The 18,250-nt window shown below is 37.7% G+C and overlaps 1 long non-coding RNA gene across 1 annotated transcript in view; it reads left to right on the top strand.

Moving 5' to 3' along the window:
* LOC102087140 (uncharacterized) overlaps nt 1-16,235 on the top strand; it is a 45,432-nt gene extending 29,197 nt beyond the window's left edge. Inside the window, exon 4 of the long non-coding RNA XR_010474350.1 lies at nt 596-16,235. This is a non-coding gene — a long non-coding RNA (uncharacterized LOC102087140). The remainder of the gene's footprint in view (nt 1-595) is intronic.
* Nucleotides 16,236-18,250: the final 2,015 nt, after the last annotated feature.

Raw genomic sequence — 18,250 nt, 5'->3', positions numbered from 1 at the left:
TAGAACTGAAGAATATAACATCATAGGGTTCATTCAGCTTTTATGGTGTCTTTCAGTTAAGGATAACACGTAGACCCAAAGTTTTCCGGAGTCCAGAAATTGCTGATAGTATGAAAAGAAAACCATAGAAGCACTGAAACTTTATGGAAATTTTGTGAACTCAGAAGCAAAGTATACTTTGAATGATTTTAATTTTACAATATATATTTCAAGCAGCTATAGTAACACACAGCTTCCAGCAGTTACCAGATCCACTGCACAGGATATTTAAAAGGCTTTATCTCATGGAAAACAATACTTCTAGTATCAAATATTAATTTTGAAAGGTATGCCTAAATAATTTCTGAGATCACCTGCTGGTTTCATGGTGACTTTACAAATTTTACTTGGAAATAATTTAGTATTTTCACAGTTTCTCCATACAGGAGAGATGGTAAATTCTCTTTGGTTCCATGGTAAAATAAAACAGCCCAAGGTGTTTTGTCAGCAAGGCTACATATCATTACAGAGCATCTGTAGGCTTTTCATTTAAATACCCCATTACGAAGACCATAATGATTTGTACCATTTCCTAACATGATTATCTTTCTAACAGAGAAATCAAAGTGTTCCTTTCCTGTGAAGATGACATGTGATTTGTCAGGTGAGAGAAGATCAATATTCTATGGACAAAGGCCTGGACTCATATACTGTTATATTGCAGTTAAGCAAATGGTTTAAAGCTGACAAGACAAAGTGGTAGCACTTCCACATGTGCCAAGTCCATCAAGCCATAGTGCCTCTTAACACTAAAAACTGAATTAGTTCCTCCACAGACTGCTGTTTCATTTAGCAGAATGCCTGCATTGCACTACACAGGACCACAGTCCAAGGAGAGTTACCAAATTCACATGAAAAGGTCTACTCAGGCACTTGCTTGAAGATGCCAAGGAAGAAGTTAAATACCAGACAACTTATTGAAGAGAGCGACACGCTCCCTATACATGTCAAAAGCTCTGATGTCTTCCACCAGATAAAACCTGGGAAGAGGGTGCACCACACGCTCTGGTCAGACCCATAACTGGATGGCGTGACACAGTATTTGCTGTGCAGCTGTTCATGCGGTGCAATGCACATGCTTGTCTGTTGTGAACTACAGAAATGCCAAGCAAGAATCACTGCTGCCAGTGGGCTTCTTAGTGCCAGATCAAAGCGATCTGGTGCGATGCCAACAACTGCTCCTGACCTCTGCCAGCGCCACTGAACTCAGCGTCCTTCACTGAGCTACCCACAGATCTAGGAAAACATTCTGTTTTGTCTTTACTTGGCAACTTGCATATTTAGATCCTTGCAGTTCAGGATTTCACACTTGTCACCTGGTCAAACAGCACTTTATTTAGAAGAAACTAAATCAGACCTCTTAAGCAGAACATATGCCAATACTATCTTGATTAACTAACAATCATTACTATACCCTGTCATCAGTTTCCAGAGACACATCCATTAAAGCAGCTATGCCTATTCAGTATGTCCCAATTAAGTACAGTATACAGTAATAATATTCTGTATTTATATAAGTCATTCATCCTCAAGCACTTTAGAGATTATGCAGTGTTCAGATACCACTTTGATGAGTGTATTATAACTGCCTCCATGGAGCCACATTGAACCGCGGCAGCTTTTCAAGAGCAAGACAGCAGTCAATTGGCATGGCGGTTTCTGAGCTACCACGGATGCAGGAACAACGTTGCAGTTTTCCTGAGATAAACCCATGACATTAAATAAAAAATAAAATTTATTGAGTTTTTGAATCTCCCTTGGGAAGAATGACATTTAGCTTTAGGTCTCATCAGAACAGACTTCAATCAATTTAACTTGAATAAATAGCTAAGACATCTCTTCCTATACATAATTCCACAGATCCTGCAGATTAAATATTTAAAAATCTATTGTTTGGATTGCTAAGCTCCCTTTGCCAATGACTGAATGCTGAATTATTGTTGGATCTGCTTTCCTCCCTTTATTATCTAATTTCACTTTTATTTCCTCTTTCCACTGTAAAAAGTATTTCTGACTAACCATCCACTTCTAGAGCCCTTCATTTTTTGTTATAATTCTCCATTTTATAAACACAGAGAATATCTCATCTTTAGCCACATTGTCTAAATGACAGTGGGAATGAAAATGAGGTACGGAATGATTAGCTATTACCTTATTCTGCAAGTTTTGTGCAATAGTTTATAGACACGGCATGTGCAGCATCTTCTTCAGTCCAGCTGTAACAAATGCAAATACTTCCCTTTCCTTGATAAACCTTTTCCCTTAAGTTCACTTGGGGTTGTACTCAAACTTGAAGCTGTTGAAATGCCTATGGTTAAACAACCAGTCCAGCTACTTACTGAGAACAACCCACCCAGCTACTTATTGTGGACAAACCTTTCCATCTGCCTTATTTATCAAATATTACCTTCAGCTAACAGAGAATTTAAACTATTTGTTTAGGTGGTCCTGTTGTCAGCTGGATGAGGACTGTATTTCCCCAGAAGAAGGTGACTGTTTATATGTCAAGGACGCCAATAAGTCTTTGCAGACCTATCATTTTCTTTTGGAGATGTCAGTTTCCAGTTCTCCTGAACTTCTCCTGTGTTTTGGAAATCCTATTAAAATACCAACAATAAAGTGCCATATTTCAAAATGCTTTTACAAACAGAAGCTCGGTAAGGTTATGTGTTTTATTGCTGTCTTCTCATTATTCAAAAAATGATGAAAAGCTTTTGCTCAAACTTTCTAAAATAAAAATGTTACTTTTGAGAAGGACTAAGTTCAAATAGCTGTATAAGCCCCCGCGTAGCTCCAGCATACGCTTACCACTTGTTGCAAGGGGACTTAGTTCACTCTTACCTAATACATTTGGTTTGAATACAGACATTTCTCTGAACTGACGTTGAAGTACTGTGAAGTTTAGCCTCAGAGGTAAATGTTTTGGAAGGTTAATAGCCTGTGGAAATAGAGGAGCCCTATGTTATGTTTAGTACTCACTATGGCTGAAAGATGAAATAGAGACGCACTTCACTCAGCTGCTGAAAGGCAGCCACCTGTGGGGAGTAATGTGCCAGCTCTTTAGTGCAACACTGCAAAACCATTTAAGTGGGAAGTGAAGCGTTATAGCTCAGGCCAAAGAGAGTGTTTGCCATCGTTGTTACTGGACAGCATGACATTTTTCTCTGGGTGGAAGGCACTGTTTGTGTAATGCTATATTTCAAAAGGATTTGGCTTTGGATACACAGGAAATGGGACCCCGCCATCAGTAATCAATAACTCACTGCCGTGGACCAATCTCCCTACTTAGCACTGCAAGAAACCAGCAGAGGCAAGATCATGGACAAAGCAAATGTTACTTAATGTGAATGCCCTTAAAGAGAGACTCAAATGTTTGGTACAACCAAATAGCTAGAGTTAATTTCTCTTACAAATTCAGGTTTAACTTTGATCTGAATTTCAACCAAGCCAAATCTATTCACTGTACAAAACATCTTCATCCTTTCAGGACAGAGGTAGGAGGAAAATGGGAAAGCTTCGGAGAGGATTTGCAAGAGACAAGACAACAGAAAAGTAAACTGCGTAAGACCAACAAGCATAATTCTAATTCTCTGAGATAATTTGTTAAAAGAAACCACACACTATGAGGATTTAATGTACTAATTGCGGTGCTTTCTTCCTCTCTGCTTTTCTTTGCTTAAGCTCAAGAAATTTATTTTCCCCAAATTCACAATGCTTTTTCAGAAGAAAAAGTACCAGCATGGTTTTAGAAATCATAAACATGCGAAATTGCAAGATTCTGTTTGGAAGAAATTTCCTTAAATGCCTAGATGCACTTTAGCCTCAAGGTGGCAACATTGAATAATATTCTGAAGAAAGAGATGCTTCATACATAGGTGCCTTTAATTAAAGTTTTATGTTTTTAAGTGAATATCCTTCTCTCCCATTTTTTTTCAGAATATGTTGAGAGAAAAATGTGATGAGGTATTATATATGTGCTTCAAACAATCCTGATCACACATTATGCAAAATTATTTGCAATTAAAATGAAAGCAAACAAACATATAATATATACATAAGCTAGCCCTCCCATACCCTCTGTTTAAAAGCAATTAAAAAAAAATAAAAAATAATTCCTTTTCACAGTATTACTATCAATATGACCTTAACCCTAAACCAAAACTGGTACTGTTTCTTTCAAACTGGACCGTGCAATTATGCTGCATTACTTCACCTGCACTCAGTAAATGCTGTGATTTAGAATGTAGATCAGGTAAGAGGAGGTGGCATCGCAGGTATTGCACTGCATGGCGGCTTGAGCTGGGTGCCCTGCAGGTCATGGGGCAAAGCACTGTGTGAACTCAAGAGGGGCTGAGAGTCAGTAAAGGAGCTTGGCCCAAAACATTCTGTGGAGAACATGAGGAAAAAAAGGATTTTAAATAACGTTTATAGATGTTACATTTTTTTTCTAAAAAAGAAGAAGCAAATGTAAATCTGTGGGTGGATATCTGTCTTTGGATTATTAAGAAGATAATACATCATTCTATGAATTTCTTAATCTTTCTGTCCTAATTATTTTTTCACTGATTTCCACAGTGCTCAGTGATTTTTGACTTCTGTAAAATCCAGTGTTTTCTGCTATCCCACTGATTACTGTCCTTGTGGCTACATGAAGAAAGGTATTATACATGGAACTGAAATTATGTTTTACACCATCCTCACTGGTGAGGCTACATCTGCACTGCTTTGAGCATTCCCTGCTAGGAAAGCATGGTAGATTTAAAGAAAAAAGAAGACTTAACTAGGGCAGCCAGCAGCAAAAAAAAATCCTCAAAGTTCAGAAGACAGCAACTATTGTATTAAGAGTGGTTAGGCAAGAAAACCAACTGCTGAATCTGCCCTGTCTAGAGAAAAGATGACATGATAACAGGCTGTGAGTACTTAGGAGGAATTAATAAAAAGAAGGTGGAAGGTGGTGTGGGAGGACTGTTGGCAGCATAGGGAAAGCAGGTAGAAGTGTAGTAATAGCTTAAAATTACTGAAGGAAAAAATGGAGATTAAATAGTACAAAATGAGAGAAGAGGGAGGGCAACATGGCAGAGACGGTCACTGATTTCAAGGCAAACACTCATTCCTGATGATCATGTCAACCTACATTGTTTGCAGAGGCTGGAGAAAATGACTCCAGATCTTCTCAGCTCTAATATATGTGAGTGAGAGCACTCCTCTCCATGGCACTAACTCCAGGAGGAGCGTTTCACCCAGAGCCCTGCTGCCAGATGGACTGCGCACCCTGCTGGGCCTTCACCTGCCTGGCAGCCTGGAGCTTCACATGGGATTCTCCAACCTGAACGAAGGAAAGAACGCCTTGCTAACAATTGCTCCTGTTGGCTTTGGAGAGGAGCTGATGTAACATAAAGCATAAACGAGAACTGGAGAACAGTTAGATGGAGTACCATTAGTTCAGCTGGAAAAAGTGACATTGATGAATCAATGACTTAAAAACCAATTAGTTTGCATAATTTCTGACAGAAGGTTGATTTTGACTGCATATCCACCCCTGAGCAAAAGTGAACAGTAAACTATTATCCTTCCAAACCAGAGACAAAGGCCATTTAGGAGGGAAGGAGAAGAAAATAAGGCTGCAGTCCCTTCCTGTCTATTCTTACCCACCCACCTACTTCCCTAGTAGAGTTTGTAAACAGGCAAATTCTCCAATACTGTAATACCTCTAGAAAAGAGATACAAAGCAGCTCCCTCAGGGTATGAAAGGGGTTCCTACTATGTGATACCACAGCTGCAATCGTGCTTTTAAAGATTAGCCGTATTTCTAGAGGGGTTTCAAAAGCTTTTTGGAGGCAAGCTCTCAACTCCTTTTTAATGCATCCACTCCATAATTTTCAATGCACTTTGTCATTAAAGTAGACTCGTTACCTTTGGCATTTCTATTAAAATGGCATGTTCAGAAAAGGAACAGTAGTTGAATGAGTCACTGGCAAGAAAGCACAGGTATCACAGAAGGAAAAAAGGATTATTATTTCTAGGCACATTCTCTTGGAAATTGAATAGACTGGATGAAGAACTGGCGAAGTTGTAAAGAAACCAGAGCACCATGGGGTAACAAGGCAGAAAAGCAAAATTAACAGAATCCCAACCCTATACATTCAGTTCAGACTCCATGTTCTGAAAAAAAATCATAACACAAATAATAGAGTTTCTGTACACTCTGATATCAGATCATTCACTAAAGCAAATATGACACTAAATGTTTGTGAGCAAGTGTACACAGCCTGCTCCTGTGAGACAGCCCAAGCTAGAAAAGGTTTTGAGATTACAGCTGCAGTGGATGAGTAAACAGGATGGTCTCAGTATAAGAATCTTACAACACTACAAGTTAAAATGAATTAAGCAATGAAAATGCAGGAGCAAAATAATGTATAATAGATAAACAAAGCTAGACCACTGCGCCATTTGGAAAGCTTTGCTATAAATAGAAAAGTCTTTATCAAAAACTTTATCAAACACCTCTGGCCCTTTCTGGTTCTGGTGGGATTTCATTTTGCAGGCTTAGATCTGAAGAACAAAGCATCCAGGTACAAGCCCCAGCCACATGGTGCTCACGCTTGGCATACAGAAGAGCAAAGGTAGTGCTGGGTTCCCTAATCCCACAGCTGGCACAGGAATAGATCAGTCCCAGGCACATCACTGTGCAGCCACAGTGTTTGTATCTCCCTCATGGAATCACTGAGCACCGTTATGTCTAGTGCCCTTTTGCCCTCCCTAAGGCACCCTCTAGTTCCTGAGGGAGGGGTGGAGAGAGGCAGCACCAGTGGGTACACACTGCTGCAGAGTTCCCCTGTTCTGGATCTACCCTGAGGCAGTTTAGTATGTCCCATCAATTGACTTGTAGAGTCCGATGGGGCTTTATGCTGCCACACATGGCTCATTTCACTTACCAGCACTGTCTTTGCAAGGTGCAAGATTCCAAAAACCCAGTGCCTCAGGCTAAACACTTAAGGCAAAGCACCTCTAAAGGTATAACAGATTTTACAAAGCATACTATAATAGTAAATTTGAATAGTCACATGCTCTGATGATTTGTGCTTTAATTATTATGCCTCTTCTCTCCTACTCTCCTGAGATATGCCTATTTTATATTCAATAAGGACTCTTGATGAAGATGAATGAAAGCCTGTGATTCTTAACTTTGCTCAGAAAAAAAATATTTGGTGTGTTAGTTCATATTCTGATGTGCTAGATGAAAAGTTCTCACACCCAACAAAATTAAGAGTAGGACAGTCAGCAAAAATCTACCAGGTCCAATTCTGGCTATAATAATTCATGGTTTTGCCAGGGTCTCTTTTACTAAGCAGAATCTTAGAAAACCCTTTTTCTTGATGAAATCATGCTGCGATATACCGTTGGGACAGTGGCTTCATCCTACTTAGTGAGACATACGTCCAATGCACATGTCAGATAGCTAAAATGGGTTTGGAGGGCTGTCGTGTTTTGTTTTGTTTTTCTAAAAAGCCTACACAGAAAAAATCCTTTGCCTTTTGGATTGTCTTGCCAGTTAGTTCAAGGCCCTGGATATGGTTCTACCTTTTACTAGCAAGTCGGTCATATCTATAGTCTCAAATGGAACATGTTGTACCATTTACAGCACTGCCTCTGAATAAATTTTTGGTGTTTCCACATTTTGCCTTTCCTGAAAGAATCCACTATAGGAGAGCAGAAAAAAATGAAATTCATGTTGAGGAAAACTTTCATAAAAAGAAAAAATACTATGGCAGAAGCAGCAGGTCATTCTGTAAGATTAATTTGCTGAATTTTAATGTATGCCAAAAGCAGGATGGCATGAGTCAAATTGGATTTGAAAGCTGTGAGAATCTCCTGTAATAAAAACCATATTTGCTACTGCTACATTATTCCTATTTGGTCTTAGATTCAGGGGACAGCAGAATGAAATAAGGAATAAAAACAGTTATAGTAAATATCCTTCCAAATGACTGTGCAATGCTGTGCAACTTAAAATCACAGCCCCAAAGAACAGGATTTATATTAAGTTTCTTTAAGTTGTCTCCTACCAACAATGTCATATTGATAGAATACCTGAGGGGAAGCTTTAAGGAAGATTAGCAAAATAATCCTTTCATGCTGGGAGTTGCATTTTTCCACTTCAACTGCCATTGCTAGCAATGAAAATGTGGGCAAAACTGACAGTAAAAGATGATATCAACAGAAGTCAGAATCTGAGTGTCTTCTGGAGTCAGCTTAAATTGTGTGTTAACAGACAGCTACTTCGTTCTTTCAGTGAAAATGTATGACCTATATTATATCAGCATTTGTTAATGAAGTCTCACCAATTCAGACAATACTGTATTAATTTAACCTGCTTTATAAATTTTTTTTTTTTTGGTCTGGGGAATAACAATCAAGTGATAGGAAGGTTAGCATTACAATTTTCCATTTATTTTCCATTTAACAAATTTTGAAACATGCAAAGAAATTCTACAAACACTGTCTAAATCTTGTGAGGGACGTAAGGGTTTTCTCACAACACTTAATAAAGCTTATCTTTTTCTCAATCCCACCTGCAATGACAGATCAAGGAGATTTTTCTTGTTAAAAAAAGGCTGCCTCCAGATACATTTCTTTCTTTAAAGGACAACATATGGATAAGAGTTGAGCAGAACTGCTACAGTCAAATGTGTAAACAGCAGTATTTGACCTGGCAGCTGTGCTGAATAGAAACACACAATCTCCTTAAAAGATACCATACACAAGTAGATTTACATGAAAATCACTGGCTTGAGGTTTTTTTTTCCTTCTTTATTTTTTTCCTGTTCCTGCCAGAGATATTTCATGATTTTATTTCTGGTGTAGGATCCTACTTCAAGCACAAACTCTCATGAATAATGTAGCTGCTCTCTTGATGTAGCCATAGGTAATATTCTTATTACCCAATCGTATTTTATATTATCCTTGCTATAAAATAAGTCACAGAGCGAAGAGGGCAAAACATTGCACCACTTAGGATGAAATGCAGCATCAGTCAGCAAAGATCTACAGTCTTTGTGAGAAGTAACATAAGACCTCAGGGACACTCAGAGTGGGTCAACAGACCCTATGTGATACAAACTAGCGTGGTTTCATCAAATGAACCTGAGAGAAGAAAACCTTACTTCATTTCCTTCCTGCACAGGAAATTTTAATCATAGGCTAAAGAGCTGCACCACAGAATTTCTACTGCAGATGGGAGAAAAATATTTTTTTGGGCAGTTTACTGTGAATCCTGAGATGCCCACAATGAGACATTTTCCAAGTAAAAGTGATCATTTGTTGGAAGTTTGTGCATTAGCCCTGCACAAGTCCATTTGACCATAAAGATGCAACACAGTGGGAAAGCAAGCCAATTTCCTCTCTTTTTGAGCATCCAAAATCAAAAGAGAAAAAAAAGAACAGTAACAGCAGACCAGGGACCTGACTATGATCTAACTCTACTTTTTTGTCCTGAGGTGAGTTACTCTACTGCAGCGTACTTTCATCTAGGTCAATATGAGGATGGAATCAAACCAAATGGATTTACATCAGTATATGCCTTTGCAGTTACTACAAAAAAAAGTCCCTCAGTTTCAGAGCAGTTAAAGCTACACTTTGTCATAGAGCTTGAGAGAGGAGGCAGATCCCATCTCCTGTGCCCCTACGTGACACCAGCTAGTGAATTTACAACTTTTTTCTCTGCTATGGAGACTTGTACTCATTGAGAATAGGATCTGAGCCTGATGGTGGCATCCACTGTTGTGTTCCTCACCAAATATAATTTCCACCATTACCATAATGTTAACCTCAACTGCTTTCCAGGGGTTGCTGTTTTTTCAGCCAATGTCAGAAACGGAGACACTGGGCGTTAGTATAGATTGAGCCACCTCCCAAAATGCTCTCTGCTAATCCTAAAATCACTGTAGCTACCCTGTAGATGTAGTAGTACTCAGTCCAGTGTCTCAAAGGCGGTGATATTTGGTACTGAGAAAAATCTCTCCAAAGTTCTCCCATCCTCCACATTTTTCAAAGTTACCAGGATCTCACAGCAGGCAGCTCCAACATCAAGTACTTTCCTGTTTTTGGCCTGGATCTTTTGCTGTCAGTGAACTTTGAAATTGCTTAGCACCTCAGAAGACTAATTACTAATCAACATGCCACCTCTCTATCAGATATAAGCAGTCTCATATATTTTCTGTTAAATAAAAGCTATATTCCACAGAGATTTTTCAGAACATTGTGCTGATACATCTAAATAGCAAAACACTTTTAGGCAAGATAGCCAGTTTTCCAGCTGGCTAACCCCAAGTAATAAAAAACATAATTGTATTAACTCTACTTCTTTTTTGTTCATAACTTAAAGTCTCTTAGCAAATGCATGTATAAAAAGAGACCTCCAGTAATAGCCACAATCTCTAGATAAGTGCATGGAAACTCTTAAGAAAAGATCCTCCTGCACTGTAGATTATTGCTTTTAATGTACCTAAACATTAAAATTCTAATAGCAGACGAGGTGAAATGTGAATAACAACAACAACAACAACAAAGTATTCCTTTGTAAAGATGACTTGGAGGCAAAAAAAATAAAGGCGAGTTTTTTTGTTTGTTTGTTTGTTTTTTTCCCTAACTGATTAGGATGGGGTCCTCATACCTTATGCCCCCAAAATAGCCAGTGACAGATTGCATATGCTTGGATTTGTTGGTGATGTGAGCTCATCTGAATTAAACCAATTATCTCAAAATTACAGTAAACTGAAAAGTATGAATTTTATTTTTTTCCCTTTAAAACATGTATTATTCCTGTGTGTTGCCTCAACTTAGGAAATCCTTCTTGATCTCATTCTTCTTGCAAGGGAGAAGAACAACATGTTTTGTTTCACGTATGTGTAAAACAACTTTTTTCCATCTTTACGATGAATTTGATATAGTTCTGGGAAAAAACAAATTTGCATCTGAGCTAGAAAATCAACAGTATAATAAAAATACTGTTGCTCATAGAATTGTTTAGGTTGGAAAAGACCTTTAAGATCATTGAGTCCAAGTGTTAACCTAACACTGCCAGGTCCACCACTAAATCATGTCCCTACGAACCTCATCTATGCGTCTTTTAAACACCTACAGGGACAGCAATTCAACCACTTCCCTGGGCAGGCTGTTCCAATGCTTCAAAAGCCTTCTTGTGAATAAATTTTTCAAAATACCCAATCTAAAGCTCCTCCAAAGCAACCTGGGGCCAGTCTATCTCATCCTATCACTTGCTGCTTGGGAGGAGAGACCAACCCCCTCCATGCTACAACCTCCTTTCAGGTAGTTGTAGACAGCAATAAGGTCTCCCCTCAGCCTCCTTTTCTCCAGGCTAAACAGACCCAGTTCCCTCAGCTGCTCCTCATCAGACTTGTGCTCCAGACCCCTCACCAGCTTTGTTGCCCTTCTCTGAACTCTCTATCCAGCACCCCAATGTCTTTCTTGTAGTGAGGTGCCCAAAACTGAACACAGGTTTCGAGGTGGGGCCTCACCAGTGCTGAGTACAGCAGGATGATTGCTGCCGTGGTCCTGCTGGCCACACTAGTTCTGATACAAATGGAATGAGAGTGAGAGAGACAGAGGGAGGAACAAGAAGGAAGATAATGACCAAATAGGTAAAACAGTAAATAATCTTCACTCAAAACTGAAGACTAATTGAGAATACATTATATTTCCTTTCATATTTTTATGAAGTAGGATAAAAACATAGATAATTATTACACAACGATCTTTCCACATACGTATATGATCTCATCATTCTGATTTTGATTTAAAGGATGGTACCTTGGTCCAACTCACAGCAGAATAAAATTTCAGGAGAACAGGCATTATCCCCATCACCTGGTATCTAACTGCCTTAGAAGCCTGCTAAACTTCGGGTTTACATCTTTTTGTAGAAAGCAACATAAACAACAGCACCAGTTTACAGGAAGGGAAATGAGGAATATAGCTTTTGAGACCCAGACCTCTCTGAGTTATTGATACATCTAGTCCCCTAAATAAAAATCTAGGCCTGTGTTCAGGATGACACAGATTACTGGTAATAGCACTAGAAATCACAGCTAGATTTAGAAAGCTCCATTCGATTAGTGACTTACCAACAACACAGTGTTGCTCCCTACATTTTCAATGCTGATAGAATTTTTCTAGATAACTTTCATGAAGATGTAAACTAGCTTTTTCAAAATAAATGTGGCTGAATAAAATTTACATATACAAGCTTTAAAATTCCAGAATTACTTATATATTAGAAACAGGAAAGGGTCAAGACATTGATAAGAAAATATTATAATTAAAACTGTAAAGGCATGGGAATGCTATGCTGAACTTCGTTATAGAGGATAACGAGACAATACTTCAATCCCACATAACAAGTGTGATTTTTCTATTATCTGCAAATAAAAAGTCATACAGGACTATTCAGACAAAATTACTTGAAGGCAAGTCAGATCTTATATGCATATTATTTCAATAATGTCCACTGAGGTATTTTTATAAACTTATTGTAATGAATGAATCTGTACTGAACTCTTTCTAGTTTTTGAAAGTTTTTAAATTAAGGAAAGCATCCTAATTTGCACAATCCATGCTTAGCTACATAACTTATTTCTGCTATCATTTCCTCTTCACATTACATGGTAATAAGAGATATTACTATCTGGTTCAAGCTTTCTCCTGATTCAGCAGTTTTAATGCTATGACATTTTAAAGCCACGGATTTCAGAGTCAGTTTGAAGATAAGACAAATAGTTTCAGGCTAAGTGGAGTTTGCCCAACATTGCTTGTCCATCGTTTTAACCAGATATTTAATTGGCATTATAGCAGGAAGGAATACATTGTGAAGGAAATCATAAGGTTATTTCATGATTTATCTGACAGAACAGATTTTTTTAAATGTTCAATGGAAAAGGATATGAAAACTAACTCATAACAAAACTTGGGACTTTCAAAACCAAAACAGAAAAATTATTTTCTTTTTCTTAGAGATGGGAAAAAGAGTATTGGAAAACTTCAAAATGTGATGTGATAAATAATGCCGTATAATTGCCTCACATTAAATGTGGCTTCAACTTACATTAAAATTATTTAGAGATTAGGATTCACTAAAGACCAAAGTTCATCCTAATTTGCCCAACTTTGTGCTTGAAATATGAGATATTGGGCCATGCTGGAATCAGAAGATAGAAAGACAAATTGCTATTATTCTTTCTCTGTTGGACTGTGCTTTAAGAACAACTCAGAACTAGGTCTTACATTAAAAACAGGGAAGAAGTGAATCACAGAATTCAAAAACATCTGAGGCAGGTGATTAGAATTAGGAACATCCCCAGGACTGATCAGTTTGGGTTGGCTACATTATATTGAAAGGCAGAATCAACTGTAGCCTAATTTCAGGCTGTTGCATTTGGACACCATAATCCAAAATAGTTGCTGTGGAAGGTCACACTAAAGGAAGTTTCTTTTGATTTTTCCAAAGGGACTGGTTGCAGGAAATGGTAGAAATCCCACTAAACCTCAGAAGACTAACAGTGTACTAGAAGACCAAAGCTAACTACTCTTTTTTAGGACGCAAAATGGTCTCTCTACCCATTTTGAAGTCTACCTGCACATATGGACATTGATATTAAGGGTTTTTTTGAGTTTTGTTTATAACTATACCAATCCTAAAGAGCTCTGGAGGAATCTAAGGGGAAATATCTCAATTTCATATTGTTTTCAAAATTATTCCTGAAGCCTTCTAAATGTATGTCCATACAGGTTAAGCAATAGACCTACTTCAGATATTTATGATGCAATTATTCACAGTTAAAGTTCTATTCCAAATTGTAATTTTGCCAAGGAGACATAACACCTGTCTTATTATCACCTATATGTTATCATCATTGGGACAGTTTATGATGCTGTAGCATCTCAGTCTCACCAACAGAAATTGCATAGCTTGTTAAACACAATAAATATTCATCAATTGCTCCTTGGCCAAATATAGTGATGCATGCAGAGCTGTTCATCACTAGCTGCCGTTCCATGGTGTGAGATGTGTAGTGTTGTTACTGTAGAAGAATAATAAAATATAAGTAAAACCCCACAATTTGCCAGAAGCTAATAAATATAATTCATTGAATTTCATTAGATTAAGATTCTTGAACGAGAAAGCCATTCACAGATATAAAAAACTTGCATTCAGACAATGTATACTTCCATTTTACAATCCTCTCCCATTTTCCGTAACATCCTGTTTTCTTTCACTGATCTGTCCCATCATTCAACTAACATACCTTCCAAAATCTTTTTCTCTCCATTAGTAATGAACCCTTGCATACCCCGGGAAATCATCTTCTTTATATATAAAAAAATACTTCACCAAAGCCTTTGCTGTCAGTAAGGCTGAAGGGACATCTATTACCTAATAAACACAGAATAGATTTAGCAAGGTGATTCAGAGAAGCAAGTAAAAGCAGTTGAAAATGTAGTACAGCATTGAAAAGGAGAGCCTGGAGACTCACACAGAAGATTAAAGGATTATTTCTACCTTGGAAGTTTTGAGATGAAGGGCCTAGGTAACCTGTGCATCACTATCACTGTTTAACTTTACTGACACGGTTTTATTTTTCTGGCACTTTTGCAACGTAGTTACGTGAACCAGTCATGATAGAATTTAAATAACAGGGCATCTATCAACAAGGCTGGAATAAATTCAAAGATGAGGAGTATAGTCCACTACAGTTTAATGAAACATTATTTTGCTATAATCCAGGTCTCACTTTTATATTTTTTCTAGGAGATACAGCATGTAAGAACTTCCTTTTTGTTTACAAAATGTGTTTTATAGTATAAATATTGTTCCCTAGGAAGCAAATGGTACTCTCCAAAATTTTCAGAATTCATTAAAAGAGCTTATATTAAAGTACAATTGTGCTGTAGATTTCCACCTACATCAGATATCAGAAAAAATGACACTTCAGATTAATATAATGGAGTATAATATGTTAGCTCAGAAGAGTTATTCTTCACTTTCCCACCTTAGTTTCTATTGATATTGATACATCAGGACTTTTCTATATTTAGATTATTAAGGGAATCTGTTAAAAATCTTTTTGTAATTACTCTATTGCCTGTTTTGACATCTTTTTTTTGTATTCATTATTAAAGTTACCCTTCATGTCATCCTTTTTTCTTATTCTCACTTTCTGTAACACAAAATGTCTACAATTTTGGCTAAACAGCTTGTTGAACAAGCTAGTAAGTTAATGGGTACAACTCTGTGAAACAACAGAGATTTGATGGGGAAGCATCCTGGTAAAATAATTTTTTTTGCCCATTTACTTCATGCCTTTCAAGGAAATGGTGTGTCTACATCAACAGAAACGTGCTTTTATCAGCATACTTCACATCCACAATGCACACTGGCAGCATGGCTGTATCAGTATGAGCTTGCAGTGTAGACAACCTGTACGTCCCAGTAATGGAGTTCAAACGCAGGCTGTAGTGCCTGTTATCTGTTTCTCCCAGAGCACTGAGTAAACTCTCTTCAAAGTCAGGAGTATAGAAAGGGTAACAGGGAAACTGGGAGATAAATAACCCATTTCAAAGTGAATTTTGCATTTTGAAGATTTCAGAGACAGATAACCACATCTAAACAGAACAAAAGCACGAAACCACTGCACACACTGGGTAGGAGCTGCAAGCATCAGCCCGTGCGGTGTTGGGTGCCTTCAGCTGCAGAATGAAGCATGAGCCTGCAACACTGAGTGAGTGACATTCAATTGATTGCTGAGTATGGGCTCTAAAAATTGACTCAAAGTTTTGCCTTGTCAAACTGGATGATCTAGTTGTTTTTATTAAACAGGGAAAAAGTCATACAGGAAATTTGAGGGTCAGAGAGATAACTTGCTTCAGTAAATTATATAAGCATAGGACATGGCCCTGAAAACATCTGTAACTCAGTTTCTGAATAGTTTCACTAACAAGTATTGCAATGTCTTTTTCACCTTACCGCTTTTCAAGGACTAGTAAAACTTTAAACATTTACTCTGAACTTCCAGGTCATTTAATTCAACTCAGAAAGAAGCGGGAAGAGCACCGAGGTATCCAAGATGCCAATCGCTAAAGCAGACTCACACGTAAATGTGGTTGGGTTTTCCACCCCATCCCCTCCCCCCTGCCCCCCCCCCCCCCGCTTCTTTTTCCCCCAGCATATTGTAATAGGATTTTATTATGATCATGAGATTTACAAGGAACTGCCTCTGTGGGTAGAAAAGCTGAGAAGTCTGTTTAACCTAAGTTATCATCATGCAAATTAATATAAAGCAATAGTCAAAATTAATTTTCTTGCAAAATGAAGGAGAAAGAAGACTCACTTCATTATATCTTACACACAAAGGTATCAGGCATTCTAGAAATAGCTACCACGTTATTTCTTCCTATATAATAATGAGAAATGAAAAGACTGTGTGTCATTGCGTATGTGCATATGCATCTGTTTTCCTGTAGTTAAAAGTGCTAAGGTATACAGTCAGATAATGTCCTTTTTTCAATTGTGAAGATCCAATGAGTTCACTGAAGTTGCCTTTTATTCATATGAGGTGTGAAAGGAGAACCAGAGTAATCAAAAATGAAAATCATATTAGTGTACTTGGACAAAACTGATCCTTGGGCAAGCCATATTTAATTGTGAAGTTTCCCCCAGTTTAAACTTCACTTAATTTGACTGAAGGCAAAGTCATACTATTGCCTTCATGCCCTACTATCTCATTGAGTACACTGTGAAAACAACTAAAAATATATACAATTAATAGGCTGATCTATGCATTCTGCAGGTCAATAATCTTCAAAGATCAAGAGTGAAAGAAAATTCTCAATTATACCCTGCCAATGAGACTGTCTTGTTTCCAAATGCCAAACCTGCAAAGGGTTATCTCAAATGTCTCAGCTCATCTCAGTTACAAGGGCAGAGCATGCCAAGAGAGGCAGATTTGAAAGATACAAAGAAGAGACTGAAACCAGGAACCTGCATTGAATACGGAAACAGTACATAAAATCTATCTAACGCATGATAGTCTGTTCTGTGTGCACAGTGCTGCTGAACTGAAAAATTAAAATGAACCTTACAAGGTGCTCAACATAATTTAACCTGGGAATGAAAAGCCACAGATAACCATTTTGAGAGGCTTGAACAGAAAAGGGCACAAGTTCTTTGGCAACTGAAGATGGAAAAAGTGTTTTTGGCTGCTGTCTGGGCATCCAGAAGCAGAGGGAATAACCAACAAGACACCTCGACTATGAGCTTTATTAAGAAAATGGTACGCTGCTTGTTCAGATAGTCTTTCTATTAAAGGGAGAAACAACTCATTCCTTATTCACTCCAGTTGTTTGAATTCATAGCTATGATATGTCTGAGTTAGTATATGTACATCATACCAGCAATGCAAAGAAAATCAGAATTTTAACACCAGCATGTGATGGTGTTTCACTGAAAACTTAAATAATAGGAATCCTTAACATCCTCAAAATATTATTCCCTATTAGTCTCAGGAATTACTGGTACCAAAGATCTGACCTAGAGACGTTGTGAAACAGATAATGGAACATTTCCAAGAAACTGGAGAAAGTCAAGTATTGTCAGAACTGTGGAGGACAGCTGAGTGCTCTGAAAGTTCCTCAGGAATAAAATCCTTTTCTTTCACTCTTTAAAAAAAAAATTAGGGACTTCTAGAATGTAGGAAGACATTCTAGGCAAAAGCCTACTCTGTTTCTCCCAATAGCTAACCTAAGATAGCTGGATATCTTTCATTTTAATTAGAGAATAGCTAAAATATTTATGTGGGGGGAAAAAGTGTTTAAATATGACATTTGTATAAATTCTTCTATGAAGAATTAAAATTTCCCTCCCTTTCCTCATCATAATGGTAACCAATGTTTCCATTCATTTTATGAAAGAAAACCCTGTCTTTTGTCTTACACCTTGTGCCCATATCCCCCATTCGTTGCAGTCAGCGAAATTTTTGTTCAATTAGAGTTCTGTCTCATGAATGTTTATTACTAGATATGGTATGTTGTGGAAGAGTTCAGAGGGATTGCTCCATGTAGTAAGAAGTATCTTTGGTATTACGCATTACTGAATTTGCAAAATAAAACTGTAATAAGTACTCCTCAGTGGAAATTATTA

The sequence above is a fragment of the Columba livia genome, chromosome 8 (assembly GCF_036013475.1).
Source record: "Columba livia isolate bColLiv1 breed racing homer chromosome 8, bColLiv1.pat.W.v2, whole genome shotgun sequence".
NCBI classification, from domain to species: domain Eukaryota; kingdom Metazoa; phylum Chordata; class Aves; order Columbiformes; family Columbidae; genus Columba; species Columba livia.
The sequence above is the reverse complement of the archived record's forward strand: the minus strand, read 5'-3'. Positions and strand labels throughout refer to the sequence as shown.